Consider the following 15,482-nt stretch of genomic DNA (forward strand, 5'->3'; position numbering starts at 1 on the left):
CAAACCTGGCTCACCCTGGAGATATGAGTCAGTCTAATACCTTGGCTTGATTCCACCATGTGGAACATGGTATTCCAATAGACTTTCCCCTCCTGCCCCCCCCAAGACCTAGTCATTCTCAGTGGTCCTTTGGATGAGGGATGGGGGTACCTGCCACTGAAAGGTTATGAAGAAGGCTACTGAACGTAAAAGAATGATTCATATAAAAGCCAGGAAGTTACTAGGGACAAAAAATTTTCATTCGTAACCACGGGTCAGAGTTAGGGTCTTTTTCATTCGTAACCACGGGTCAGAGTTAGGGTCTTTTTCATTCGTAACCACGGGTCAGAGTTAGGGTCTTTTTCATTCGTAACCACGGGTCAGAGTTAGGGTCTTGCTCACTAGTGTTATGCATGGATTCCATGTTAGACATCTTTAATAAAAGAGGGCAATGGTCCTCCAAATCCTGCTTCTCCTCACCGTAACGGAGACCCTGTACCTTTTAGCCCTGAGTCACCTGGTACAACTATGAGCTGTACTTACCAGGGCAGGACAACACTTGAACTGATGTCCTGTTGAGGAACATCATAGATTAACCTTGCACTGATACAGCCCGCTACCCAGAAACATCTCTCCACCTGCAGTAGATGTAGTCACTTCAGCTTCAGGCATCAAGACTGCCTGGACCTCACTGTACCTCATCTTTTCCAGCAATCAAATTACTCCACTCTCTTGAAAGTCATCAGCAAACATAGACTGCTCTGTGTATAGGTACTTCAGATGGTTCTTTCAGGCCTATTGAACCCTGGGGCTCTGACCTACAGCATTGGTGTCGAGAACCATCATTCCCCCTCGTCCATCATTTCACAGCGTCAAATGTTAGGGATTCCTGACACCTCCATAAATTTACATGTGTGAAGTTTCTGCATGAAATCTGCTCAGATAACTCTTGGGTTGTGTACCACAATAATCACGGCGCACGACTCTTGAGGTTGTCATTATCGTACCGTGGCAACCTGCTATTCAAAAGTGCGTCCAATTTCGTATCGTATTACACACAAATCATATTATTATGCACGAATATATTAAACAAATATTATTATCTATCTATCTATCTATAGCCTGATGCCCTAATCCCACAAAGGTTGGCGGCAGACAAAACGCCTCCAAGTCGCTCTGTCACCCACCATTTGACTACCCTCCCCCCAACTCACCCCCCCTCCTTCATATACCTCTCAACTCCATCCCTCCACCTCATCCTCGGTCTACCCCTCCCTCTCCCTCCCTCCACCTCACCTACATGCACCCTCTTAGTCAGTCTTTCATTCTCCATTCTCTCCACATGTCCAAACCACCTCAGTGTATTTCTCCTAATCTTCTCAACCACATCCACATTCACCCCACAACATTCCTTCACTTCTTCATTCGTCAACCTGTCCCTCCATGTCACTCCACGTGCTCCTCTCAAGTAACTCATTTCCACTGCTCTCACTGTTGACTTGTTCCCCTCTTGCAAGTTCCACGCCTCGCTTCCATACGTCAGGGTAGGGATCACAATACTATCATGCAGTGACTTCTTAACTTCCATACTCACCTCCCTATTTCTCATCAGTGCTTTCAGTGAACCAGTAACCTTCCTTCCCTGCTGTACCCTTTCATGCACTTCATCCCCCAAAGTTCCATCCTTACTCATCACACTACCCAAGTCCTTGAATGCACTCACATTCTCCATATCCTCACCATCCAGCCTCACTGTACATTCTGTGACTTCATGCCTCTCAAACGCCATAACTTTACTTTTGTTTACATTAACTTTCAGCTTCCTCCCCCTACACAGTGTCCCAAATTCATTCACCAAACCTTGCAACCCCCATTCATCACCACTCAACAATGCAGTATCATCAGCAAACAGCAACACCGGAATCTTCCAAATCTCACCCTCATTCATTAGAGCCACCCCCACATCCACTGCCCTACCTTGCACCTCCTTCACAACCCCATCCATGTATATATTAAACAGCCATGGAGACATTACACAACCCTGTTTCAGTCCCACATTGAGATCAAAGAACTCACTCAGCTCACCATCCACTCGCACCGTAGCCCTAGCTCCTTCATCCATACTCTTCACAGCATTCAACAATTTTCCCTCCATTCCATATATTCTTAATACCTTCCACATACCTTGCCTATCTATTCTGTCATAAGCTTTCTCCAAGTCCATGAAGGCAGCATACACTTTCTTTCCCCTCTCTTGATACTTCTCCAATAAACATCTTAGAACAAATATCTGATCTACACACCCTTTTCCCTTCCTAAATCCCCCTTGTTCTTCTCCAACTATCTCCTCTATCATATGCCTAACCCTGTCAATGAGTATTCTACCATATATTTTACCAGTCACACTAAGAAGGCAAATACCCCTATGGTTACCACATACTTCTCTCTCCCCTTTTCCTTTTGCATAAAGGAACAATTATACCTGATTTCCAGTCCTCTGGAACCCTTCCCTCTTCCCAAGCCAATCTACACAACTTCCATATCCATTCCACAACAATCTCACCCACATACCTCAGGATTTCACCACACACTCCATCAATTCCTGGGGCCTTTCCCAACTTGATCTTCATTGCTTCCACTACTTCCGCCCCACTGATCTCTTCCTTCCTCCTTATTATTATACACGAACATATTACAGTATACACGAATCACTTACGTCTCATGCTATACACGAAATGGGATGCACTTTTGAAAGGTAAGTTGCCAGGGCACGATAATGACAACCTCAGAGTCATGCGCCACGAGTATAGTCATGGTAAAAGTTTTACATCGTTTGTTGTCATTTTAATGTGAATCCTGCTGGAAGTCCTTCATGGCTTTTGTTCTGAATCATATCTTCCCCCAGTCATGTCACACCTATTCCTGGACACCCAGCTGAACTTTTTTTTTTTTTTTCTTTTTTTTTCAGAGTTTGTCCTCTCCCACTATGTGACATTCATAGATCATCTGTAGTTAGCTTTAGATACCTCATTCTTTGATGGAACCATTTCTCATCTCTGAAGAGGCTTTTTTAACATTTGAGCCATTTCTCTTCTCTGAAGAGGCATTTTAAATGTTGGGACCATTTCTCTTTTCAGAAGAGACTTTTTTTTAATGTTGGGGCCATTTCTCTTCTCTGAAGAGGCTTCTTTAACATCTGTCTCTTTTCTCCGTCCTCGTTACTTTACTGGCTGCTGCAGACATTTGTGCATCTTCAGAGTTCCCCTGCTTTTTGATATCCATCCATATCCATCCTTTTCCTGATGTATCTTGCATCTGGGGCCTGAGAGTCGGAACTCCCTGCCTTGGCATGCCTGAGTACACTTACAAAATTCTTCCTACTTCTGTCCTCAGTCACAATATTTCCAACACCTAGTGTTGTTAGGGAAAATGGATCAGAATCGATTGTCAAAACCCATTAGAATTGTGGCTCTTAGATTGCACCTAACTTAATAACATAGCATTTGCCCAGTTCAAGCCCCGTATAGCTGTATCCAGCAATTTCAGTCCCTTTATTCTAATGCACTATGGGTTTTGTCAGACTCAAATAAACCTTGCTCATTCTCTCAGTTTTCAGAGTTATTGTGCTCAGTTAGCCTAGCTATAGAACTGGTCAAGCTGCTGCAACTCCTCGTGCACGTGGTATAAAATTATATGCTTCATCAGTTTTTGTTTTGGATTATGGTATTTTTCGACAGATGGCCTAATGAGCCTACACAAAGTGGCACTATACACCCTGTGTGGAACAGCTGCAGCATCCACCCAGCAGGCAAACTTCATATTTCCTTTGCACCTCACCATTGGAAGGACCCTAGTCCAATCCTGGTGAGGTCCTGCTTACCACAAGAGGGTACCAGATCCCTACACAGCATATATAATGTAGCTAGTGTACCTGTAGGATGGACACACAGAAGCAGTTAGTTACTTGTGGTTGACAGGTCTGCTTGACCAGACAGACCAGGATTAATCAGCAGCATCAGATGGCCTGATTGATCAGAGAATATGGGCTTCACCCACCACATTCCATAGATTTTACCTACATTCCAAGGTTTCAGTTATAACTTATGTGGCAACAGGATTAGTTCATAGTTAATTATGTGCAGTAGACCATCTCTGTATTGGAAATGTGCAATAGACTTTCACTGTATTGGACCTCGGTATAGTGGATTTCAGATTTGTCGAACACCTTAGAGCCCACCAAACTTTTGTCGGCTGTACTGAATTGGGGCAAATAAATGGGTCGGCACTGTCTACAATACATGTGTTTCTTATTATTTTTTACTCCAGTGTGGCCTGAAATTGCCCTATCCCCATTGAGATTGTCAAGTTGTAGCTAATAACATTATAATAATACTGTATTGGTCTTGAAGAAGTGCTATGACAAGGAAGTGAAACAGGCTGCAAATGAGCAAAATTATGGGCCACGTTAGTGTAAAGTGGATATAGTTTTCATTTACTGTACTAGAATATGATATTCTTGTCATTTATTTTCAGTCACTGTAAATACCCCACCTAGGGGGTGATCCTTGGATTTATGAATTTTTGTCTTTATCAAACCAGTCTTCCCCCTCAACTACAGTATCCTCGCGTCCAGCACAGTAATATTGTCATGCACAAGTCCCGTGTTGGACCAAAAACGTGTTAGACATACAACAGAGCATATGGGGGAAAATGAATTATGTCAGTAACCCTAGGAAAAGTCACCCTAAATACCTACCATATACCTATACATATACTGGTACTGTTGTAAATGTAATAAATGGTACTGTACCTTGAATGATAACTAACCTTTTAGGATAGTGTTGATGGGCTTGCTGGGAATGGAAGGTGGTATCCGAGGCTGTAGGTAGTCCTACTGGGTCTCCAGAGGATGGCTGCTGGCATCACTAGTGGGTAATGGCTGCTGTTCCTCCTCAACCTTCCTCATAAATCCTTTGAAATCACACTCAGAATCACTATCCTTGTCCACGTCCATGAAAGTTCCTGCTTCTAGCACTCTTCTCTCTTCCTCCTATTGCTGGAAGATCTTGTCTTGGTTTTTTATTATGGTCCTCACGCTGGCTTCATTCACATTGTAGGCCTTGGCGATGCCCACATTCCTCTCCCCTTCTTCTTCCTCTCGATGATTTCTAGCTTGGTGGCCTGAGGGAGGTGTTGCCGCTTCTTGGGGTTCTCAGAAGGCTTCATAGGCATCGTGAACAGGGTAAAATACAGTAGCAAGGGCAGAAAATGCAGTGAGAAAAAGCACCGTCCAATGCGAATTATGCGACTGAGTGGCATTGTGGCGGGAGAAATTTAAATTAAACCACGTGAGAGCAGAAGCGTTTTTAATTGGGCCACATCACGATCATGTCACGATAGCGGGCGGGGAAGGCTACTCGATCGGAAGTTTTGATTGGCTGTCAGCATCATGGGAACATCCAGTATGACTGTGTTGGACCGGGGGTGATTGTGCTAGAGGTGAACACTGCGGATTTCACCCACTTCTCGGAGCTTCGTCCGTATTATGCTAACGTACCCATGTTACAGTAATTATATCATATTAAATCATGCTAATTTTTGCTCTCTGTGCTGGACACGAATCGTGCTGGACAAACTCGTGTTGGACATGAGGGTACTGTACTTTAATACAGTGAGAGTTTACTGTGAACTACATCAGTTCACTGTACAGTACAGGTAGTATTTCAGTTTTTTAGTTAGTTGGTTCATTGTACGTTTTTTTCAGTTATTCCTCATTTATATGGATGCTCAGTATCTGGATGTGTTCATTGCCCAGATACTGGACCTTGGATCTATTAAGCCATCATCTGAATTTCCTTGCTATTATCCGGATTTTAAAGTCCTCGAGAACTTCGGCTGGCCAGCCGACATGTTCAAACATTCAGTATCGTGGTTGCTGGGCTCTCGAGCTGTGAGTGGGAAGAAGTCCGTAACCCACAACCAGAGCTAAAACGTCTGTCTCCCCCTGTACTGAATGGTCAAAGCCGAGTGCTAATCCAATCACTCCCAATGAACCTCCAGCACCCAAGTAATACAACTGTAACCTGCAAGCGGTGTCAGAATGTCCGTATGCATCCCCACTGAATGTCCAGTGTCGCACGTCCACCGGGCAAAGTCTTTCCCAACTGCCACCATTGTCGAACACAGACCAGAAGCCACGAGTACATGTTCGGTAATGGCAGCTGTCTGCCTTTCTACTGAATGTGGAAAGGCCCTTGGTCACCGTGAGTTATGTTTCCACATGGCCACTCGGTGTCCAAGAGACTGCAAGCCATGAGTAAATGTACAGTGAAAGTGTCCGTCCGCCTGTTGACAGAAGGGGAAGAATCTTGCCCACAGCCTCGTTTCTCCCCCCCTCCCATCCTTCCTCCATACCCTCCTGGCTCCCCCCTCACTTCCTCAGTCCCTACCCTCCTTCATGGTGATAACACTAACTCGTGAGCTTTCACATTTTTTTGCAATTTATTCGACTACTATTGGTCATATCGAAATTCCTTAGAATCCACGAGAAAGCTCATGAAATTCTGCATCCAGACATATGCTTAACTCTTTGAAGGTGCAGGCAAAATTTTGCGGTAGGATGGTGGGAAGTTGTATGGAGGTAAGTTTGACTCCTGAACACTTTGTTCCCACTGCATTTCTGTACTTTTACTCACCGGTATCAGTTTTATGTGTACAGTAATCCCGCATATTTCGCGGTAGTTACGCTCTTGTAACCCCCGCGAAAAGTCAATTCCGCGAATACTCTATTAACAATTGAATCTTACACTTGTGTCCACCATGCTGCCCATCACACAGTCCATGTCTATACTGATTGCGAGACAATTCGCCATCAGACAATTCCCCGTCAAAACATGGACGATTCCCCTTCAGAACAATTCGCACCCTGGACGATTCCCCGCCATTCTATAAATATACTAATCAATACTTTTATCAATATACTTATTAATTAATCAATACTTTAATAACTATATTTCAGGGGGATCCAGCAAAGTCTATGTTCAGTAGCGTAGGTTCTGGATATTATTTATTAGTTGCTCCTTTAGTCAATAATTAACTTGTTTCTTCCTCGCTGTAGTTGCCTTTGAATTATATTCTAGCGTCACCCATAGCTATCTTCATTAATGAAGGCGAATTGTTTTGTGTTTGTTGTGACTGCGAATTGTCCTGAAACCTCCATACTCATCCCGAAATACCTTCTTACAAGATTGAAAGCACATACTCCATTATGAAGGAAAAACGTAAACACCGTACTGTAATACACAATTATCTACACATTTATTAACAAAACAGTACAAAATAAAAAGATGCATTAACTGGTGATAGCAAACTCTCCCACGGTCGTTTCTTAGCTTGTCCAGTAACACAATTTTCTCTGTTGTCATAACTTTTCTTGATCGTTTTGTCACTTTGGAGTTCTTACTAATTGTATTATTAGCCTTTGGTGAGGCTGGCTTACGTCCTGGGGCCATGTGGAAAGCAAGTGGGAGGCAAGAGGCTCGTATCATACTACGGTTACAAGTACACCAGACACGTGAGGCAGTCAGGCGTGGACTGAGGAATGCGGGGCAGAGAGCAGTGTTGCCATATCCAAACAACGAAATTCTGCTAGGGCAATGAAAAAATTATGCTAGATTGAGCAAATTTGTTCCAAGTAAAAAATGAATTATGCTAACTTGAAGCTAAATGATAAAATTCTATACATATTCGTGCAACATATTAATTATGTATTGTTTACTAAGAAAATATTAAAATGAACCTACATACAGTAAGAGAATAAATATCGGTTTTCCGCCCATACTGCTTTTTCCCACGAAACTTACGTTTTTCTGATGGATTTTGATGTGATTCATTCGATTTTGAGCATCATTTCCGTCAGATATAACCAGATTTTGAGATATGACCCCCCCCCATCCCCCTGCAATAATGGGGGATCTTTGGGGAATCGGAGGTTATAGGGAGGGGGGGAAACACAGAAAATGGTCATTTCCGACTGAAATGAAGCTGAAAATCGAATGAATCATACCAAAATCCATCGGAAAAACCTAGGTTTCATGGGTAAAGTACAAAGCTCAAACTTATCCTAACCTGACCTAACCGAACCAAACCGAACCTAACCTAAAACCTAACCTAACCTAATCCAACCTAACCTAACCTAACCTAATCCAACCCAACCAAGCCCAAACTGAAAGTAACCAACTATTCAAACATCTTCTTACCTTATTCGTCTCTCCCCCTCTCTCTCTCTCTCTCTCTCTCTCTCTCTCTCTCTCTCTCTCTCTCTCTTTCTCTCTCTCTCTCTGATTTGTAGCTTTTATAAAATTATTCCAAAAATATTCCATTCCATTCTGTATTATGCTAGAATGATTCTAAAACTTCTAATATGCTAAAAAATATTCCAGACTCGAAAATTTGATCAAAATTATGCTAAAAGAATAAAATTATGCTAGATATGGTAACACTGGCAGAGGGGCCGCGGGAAAGGGACAGAGGGTGGCGTGAGTTTCCCGCGCTACAATTGGAAGCTGCGGGAATTTCAAATTTTTTGTTTTCTGTATATTCAAGGATATTTTAGTTGAACTTATTAATGCTAAGAAAATCCGCGAGAGGGCAAAACCGTAGACAAAAAATCCGCAAAAAATGCGGGATTACTGTATTTATTAGCTTATAGTATAAACACCAGGAAAGATGATGATATACCATTTATACTATCTATCTGTCTATTGCCAGATACCTTAATCCCGTAAGGAGTGGCCACAAATAAATCGCCTCCATGTCGCCCTGTCCCCTGCTCCCAGCTCACACCCCCCTGTCTCATGTACCTGTCCACTCCATCCCTCCGTCTCTTCCTTGGCCTCCCCCTCCCTCTCCCCCCTTCCACCTCACTCACATACACTCTCCTCCTCTGTCTCTGACTCTCCATCCTCTCCACATGGTCAGACACCTCAGTGTGTTTCTCCTAATGCTTCCGATCACATCCACATCCACGCCACAGTGATCCTTCACATCCTCATTTGTCAGTCTGTCTCTCCATGTAACTCCACAGGCACCTCTTAAATAACTCATTTCCGCTGCTCTCACTCTTGACTTGTATCCTTCCCCTTCCAGCAACGTCCAAGCTTCACTTCCATACATTAAGAGTTGGTATCACAATATTGTCATGTAGTAACTTTTTCACTTCCATGCTCACTTCCCTGCTTCTTATCACTGCTTTCAAGGAACCAGCAACCTTTCTTCCCTGCTGTACCCTTTCAAGCACTTCACCCTCCAAACCTCCATCCTTACTCATCACACTACCCTAGTACGTAAATGTACTCACATTTCCAAATTCCTCACCATCCAACCTCGCTGTACATTCACTGACTTCACCTCTCTCAAAAACCATCATTTTACTCTTCCCTGCATTCACCTTTAGATTCCGTTCCTTACACACTCTCCTAGACTCATCCACCAAGCCTTGCAGCTCCCCTTCGTCTTCACCTAACGACACAGTATCATCTGCGGACAACAGTAGAGGAAGTTTCCAAACACTGCCCTCTCTCACTAGGGCCACTCCTACATCCACTGCCCTACCTTGTATCTCTTTTATGACCCCATCTATATACAGATTGAACAACCGTGGAGACATGACACATTTGTATTTCAATCCTGCCTTCAAATAGAAAAATTCGCTCAGTTCACTATCCACACACACTGCAGCCTTAGCACCCTCATATATACTCTTTATGGCATTCATCAACTTCCCATCTACTCCATATATTTTTAGTACTTTCCACAATCCATGTCTGTCCACCCTGTCATATGCTTTCTCCAAATCCATGAAGGCCATATACAACTTCACTCCTCTAGACACTTTTCCACTAAAGATCTAAGAATGAATATCTGATCAATGCAAACTCTTCCCTTTCTAAAACTTCCCTGTTTCACTCCAACTAATTCTTCTGTTATTTCCCTAACTCTGTCAATAAGTATCCTGCCATATACTTTTCCTATTACACTAATTACCAATATAGCCAATTATCGGTGGCATACAGTATTTGGCCGTGGAATTTTTTTTGAGTCCCTGCAGCAATCACTCGTCACACATAATTGATTTTCAAACTGTCTTCAGGTTTCTTGTGGATTTTTGTTGGTTATGCATTGCTTTCTTGATGTTTAGCATTAATATGGATAATCTCATGTATGTTTTGATATCTCAATATGGCAGAATGACTGGAAAACAGTGCCAAAATCAGGAGGGGGGGGTACTGTACGTACAGTTGTGTATTTTTTTTTTTTTTTTTTTTTTATAGTTTTGGTGTTTAGGATTAATTTAGATATTCCTGTGTATGTTTTGATGTCTAAATATGGCAGACTGACCTGAAAACAGGGCCAAAATTAGGAGGGGGTATTATACATACAGTGGTGTATAGGTAGAGCATTTTTTTGGTTTTCAGTTTTTTTTTTTTTTTGCATGGTTTTCTTGGTGTTGAAAATTATTTTGGATAATGCTATGTATATTTGGATGTAAAAATATGGCAGGATGACCAGAAAACGTTGCCAAAATAAGGAGGGGTACTGTACATACAGTACTGTAGTGTATAGGTAGGGTGTTTCTTGTTTTCATTGGTTTTTCTGCATGATTTTCTTGGTGTTTAGCATTATTTTGGATATTCCTTTGTGTGTTTTGATGTCTGAATATGCCTGAATGACTGGAAAACACAACCAGATTAAGCATAGGTACTGTACAGTACAAGTAGGTTAGGTTGGAGGTTGGGTATAGGTAGTGTCTGGTTATCGTAGGGGAATAGTATTCATTATCCAGATGTTGCCACTACCCAGACATACCTTTGTCTCTATTATGTCCGGATAAATGAGAGATTACTGTATTTAGTTGGTGTGCTCTGGCGTGAATTGGGTCACATTTATGTAGTTTCCCCTTTTGTGGTGCATTCATTAGAGAGGGGTGGAACGTTCATTGGCTCTCAGAAGGAATGTTTCTCGTTACCAGTCCCTTCACACCAAAAGGTTGTTCAGTTATGTTTTACCCTGAATATTAGTATACCACGTTCAGTACACTGCTTCCCGTCCGATCAGCGAAGTTAAGCAATGTTGGGTCTGATTAGTACTTGGATGGGTGACCGCCAGGGAACACCAGATGCTGTTGGCATCCCTACGTGTCAAGTGGGGTTGGTGGAGGATTAGTGCCCCTCCCTGTAAAACAATTAACTCTAAGCCCTTGGCCACCCCGTGTGGGATACATGGCATCTGGCAATGATGATGATTAGTATACCCTTGCAAGGTCTAGGTGTCCTTAGCCTCAGTTAACTACAAAAGAGTGGTAATCCCCACAGAGGGGTACCGTACAGTAACTAGGTTCCACCTATCACTGTTTTAGTGGTCAGTCTGTCTAGTGTAATAAATTGGTAATACCTTGTCCTGTCTTCTCTGCAGTTATTCCTCTAAGTACCCATAATTCTTGGATATATAATAGACCCTTGATTAATGTACGTTACCTCAATAGAGCGGATATTGGATTTAACGAACGCAACAAAGCCACTGCACTTTCATTGGCTATAATGAACATTGTCTGTTAAATGGGTCACAGTAATGAGCATCAGCCCTCTGCTCAACAAGAATGTGAAATAAACAGCAGAAAGGCAAAATTATGGGCCAAGAGAGTGTAAAGTATGTATACTTTTTGTTTTTAATACCAGAATATGCTATTGTACCCTGTTATTTTCAAACATGTGCTTGAAATACCACCTCAGGGAAACATTGAGTACAATGGATTTTTGGCTTTATCAAATTAGGCTTCTCCTCAATTAGTCTGTTATAGGGGACATCTGTATAATAAGTAGAGTACTAGAGTGAATTCATCTTTACCATGAAATTGAAGCCTACCTAAGTTACCATTCTTGCAGCTGATTGGCCCTCATTATGAGGAGATCTGAGGTAATAGAAAGTTCATCATGTGACCATTTCAGTTTTTATAATCCTGTAAAGCGTGATTGTTAATCACAGATTATGACCGGATCTGGAAAAGTAATAAATAGCATGTGAAACAGCATTACAGCCGATATCAGAAAGAGACACAGGCAGATTTAAAAGTCAGCACTGAATTCTGCTCATCCATAGATTCTTGGGTTGATGATGACATTATGCTGACGAAGATGCCAGAGTTTCCACATCATTTATCAGTTATGATAATTCCCTGGTTTTTATGTGCAATCCATTTTCCTGGTAGCAAAGGAAAGACCCTAACATCCAGTTGTTTCAGCCACAAAAGTATAGTGCCAGTAGTGTTGTGTGACAGTCATCAGTGTTGAGTGGGAATCTTCATTTTGTTTTAGTGCCATCAGTGACCTTGAGTAGTCTCTCTCTCTCTCTCTCACTGTGTGTGTGTGTGTGTGTGTGTGTGTATTTACCTAATTGTGATATACAGGAAATGAGCTACGCTCGTGGGGTCCTGTCTCTGTTTCTCAGTAAGTCAAATTTAGCTTTAAACTCGTTTAAGTTTTTAGACTGGACGATCTCTTTGTCCAGGCTATTCCACAGGTCTATACATCTATAAGGAAAGCTGTATTTCTTGATATCCTTCAAGCAGCTTGGCTTCTTCAGTTTCATCCTGTGTCCTCTTGTTACTCTCTTATCCCATAAAAACAGATCTTTGTCAATTTTATCTACTCCCATCATGGTCCTGAACACTGCAATCATGTCGCCTCTCTTTCCTCTTTCTTCTAAGGAAGGCAACTCCAGCTTTTCATCCTCTCTCTGTATGACAGATCTGACAGACTGGGGTTCATTTTGGTTGTTGTTCTTTGTATGCTATTCTTTGTATTCTGTCAATCTTGTTTATATCTTTCTTTTTGTGTGGGGACCACACTACTGCTGCATATTCTAACCTGGGGCGAATCATGGTCACTATCAATTTTTTCATCATCTCCTCATCCATATAATGAAAAGCTACTCGTATATTAGTCAGGAATTTATACGTCTCTGTAACTGTCTTGTTAATGTGTTTTTCAGGTGACAAACTGTCCTGGACCAACACACCCAAATCTTTCTCTTCTCTCACTTTTGTGATTGGTTCATTACCCATCAAATAATTCAATGATGGCCTCTTGGTACTTTTACCCATTTCCAATATTTTACATTTCTTTGCATTGAATTTCATTTCCCACGTCCGGCTCCATTCATGTATCCTATCCAGATCCTTCTGCAGCATTTTACAATCCTCCTCAACCTCTACCTTCCTCAAGATCTTTGCATCATCAGCAAACAGACTTGCATAACTGTTCACTCCATCTACCATATCATTTACGTAAATCAGGAACATTACTGGTGCCAACACCGAGCCATGTGGGACTCCACTTGTTACTTCCCTCCATCCAAACATCTTATCCTTTATTACTGTCCTCATTTGTCTGTCTCTCAAAAAGTCTCTCATCCATTCCAGGAGGTTCCCCTTCAGTCCTCATACTGTATATGCTCTACTTTCCACATTACCCTCTTATGGGGTACCTTGTCAAAGGCTTTCTCCAAATCTAAATACACACAGTCCACCCAACCATCTCTTTCCTGTAGCACATCAATCGCTCTTGAGTAAAAACTCAACAAGTTGGAAACACATGACCTTCCACTTCTAAATCCAAACTGACTGTCAGCCAAAATATTCATCTCTTCCAGATATTTTATCTATCTATCTTTCAGAATTCTTTCGCACAATTTTGTGACCATGCTGGTTAGGGACACTGGTCTATAATTCAGGGGTTCTTCCTTGTTTCCTCCCTTATATTTTGGTACCACATTTGCCCTCTTCCACTCTTGAGGCACTTTCCCCTCTTCCAGAGAACACACAGTTAAACTGTGAATCTTATCTGCCAGTTGTTCTCTGCATTCCTTCAGTACCCAATTAGAGATTCCATCTGGTCCTGGGGCTTTCCTTACATCTTGAGTTTCTAGTAATTTATACACTTCCTGTACTTCCACTTTTATATCTTTTATCACTACAGTACATTTCTAGTCACTCCATCCCCTTCCACAAACTCCTTTTCATTAGTGAAAACTGACTGGAAACGTTTGTTCATTATTTCCGCTTGCATTGCCGCATCCCTATAGACCTCTCCTTCTACTTTCAGTTTGGTGATTCCTTCCTTTTGTTTCAGTTTGCCATTAACAAATCTATAAAACAGTTTGGGTTCATCCTTACATTTGTCTATTATACCTTTTTCAAAATTCCTTTCTTCTTCTCTGCATATTCTTGTGTATTCATTTCTAGTTCTTTTATATTCTTCCTTTGTTCTGTTGTTACCTCTTTTTCTCCAATTGTTCCATGCCGTGTCTCTCTCTTTTTTTGCTATCATATATCTTCTGTTAAACCACTCATTTTTCCTGTTTTCTTTCCCCTTTACTCTTGGCACAAATATTTCCACTCCTGAATTATAGAGGTCTAGAAAAATATCCTACTTCCTCTGTATCACTCTTGTTTCTCCGAATTTTCTCCAATCTGCATTTTCGAAAAATTTTCCCAATCCTGTAAAGTTTGCTTTCCCAAAGTTGTACCTTCCCTGCCTATAAAGCTCGTCTCTTGGCTCCACGTTCCCTGTTATCATCTGGAACTCAATGACCACATGATCACTTTTTCCAATAGGGCACAGATATTTCAAGGATTCTGTTACATCGGTTTCTTTGGTAAACAGTAAGTCTAGTCTTGCTGGTGTGTCCTCACCTCGAAACCGTGTCTCTTCTTTGACCCATTGCGTCATCACATTGTTATATTTAAAAATATAGTGCCCCATGAATCCTCGCCACCTCCTAAGTCCCATTCCTCCCAGTTCACCTCTTTACAATTGAAGTCACCCATTAAAATTATATTGTTGCTTTTCTCAATCATTTTTTGTAAATAACTTGCCATGTCTGACAGCATTTCTAGGTATTCATCATCACTCCATGCTCTTGTCTTAGGGGGAACATACACTACTGGCATATCTCTCTTATTGTTCTCTCCAGTTACTAATTTCATATTTATCACTTCGGCCCTACCTTCTCCCATTTCCATGGTATCTACATTTATGTTGTTTTTCACTGCTATCATCACTCCTCCTCCCGTTTTTTCTTTTCTGTCTCTTCTCCACAGTTTGTATTTACCATCTCCCATTTGAACATCAATATCTTCTCGTGGTCTCTACAAAGCACATAACATCAGGTTCATGTATCCTCAAAAAATCGTTGATTTCTAGCTTTGTCGATATTAAACCATCAACATTAGTATATGCCACCTTCCAGTTATTTTTGATGTTTTCTCTACCCTCTTTTCTCCTTCTCTCCACCGGTACCACCTCCATAATTTCTGATCTATGACTCCCCAATAAAACACTGTCTTCTCTTCCTCCGTTCGCTGTTCGTTTTTTACCTTTGCTTCCTTTACTAAGTCCTTTATTTTAGCTCTTTCTTCCTCATTTGCATCTCTCCTTACCCAAACA

The 15,482-nt window shown here is 41.7% G+C and overlaps 1 protein-coding gene and 1 pseudogene across 1 annotated transcript in view; both read left to right on the forward strand.

Moving 5' to 3' along the window:
- The window catches only part of LOC145401950 (uncharacterized), a 240,300-nt gene that overhangs the window by 26,804 nt on the left and 198,014 nt on the right, over positions 1–15,482 (forward strand). The window lies entirely within an intron of this gene.
- LOC145403028 (5S ribosomal RNA) lies at positions 11,050–11,167 on the forward strand (annotated as a pseudogene).

Source organism: Coenobita brevimanus, chromosome 6, assembly GCF_032717465.1.
Source record: "Coenobita brevimanus isolate Jiangsu-jjx chromosome 6, ASM3271746v2, whole genome shotgun sequence".
In the NCBI taxonomy this organism is placed as follows: domain Eukaryota; kingdom Metazoa; phylum Arthropoda; class Malacostraca; order Decapoda; family Coenobitidae; genus Coenobita; species Coenobita brevimanus.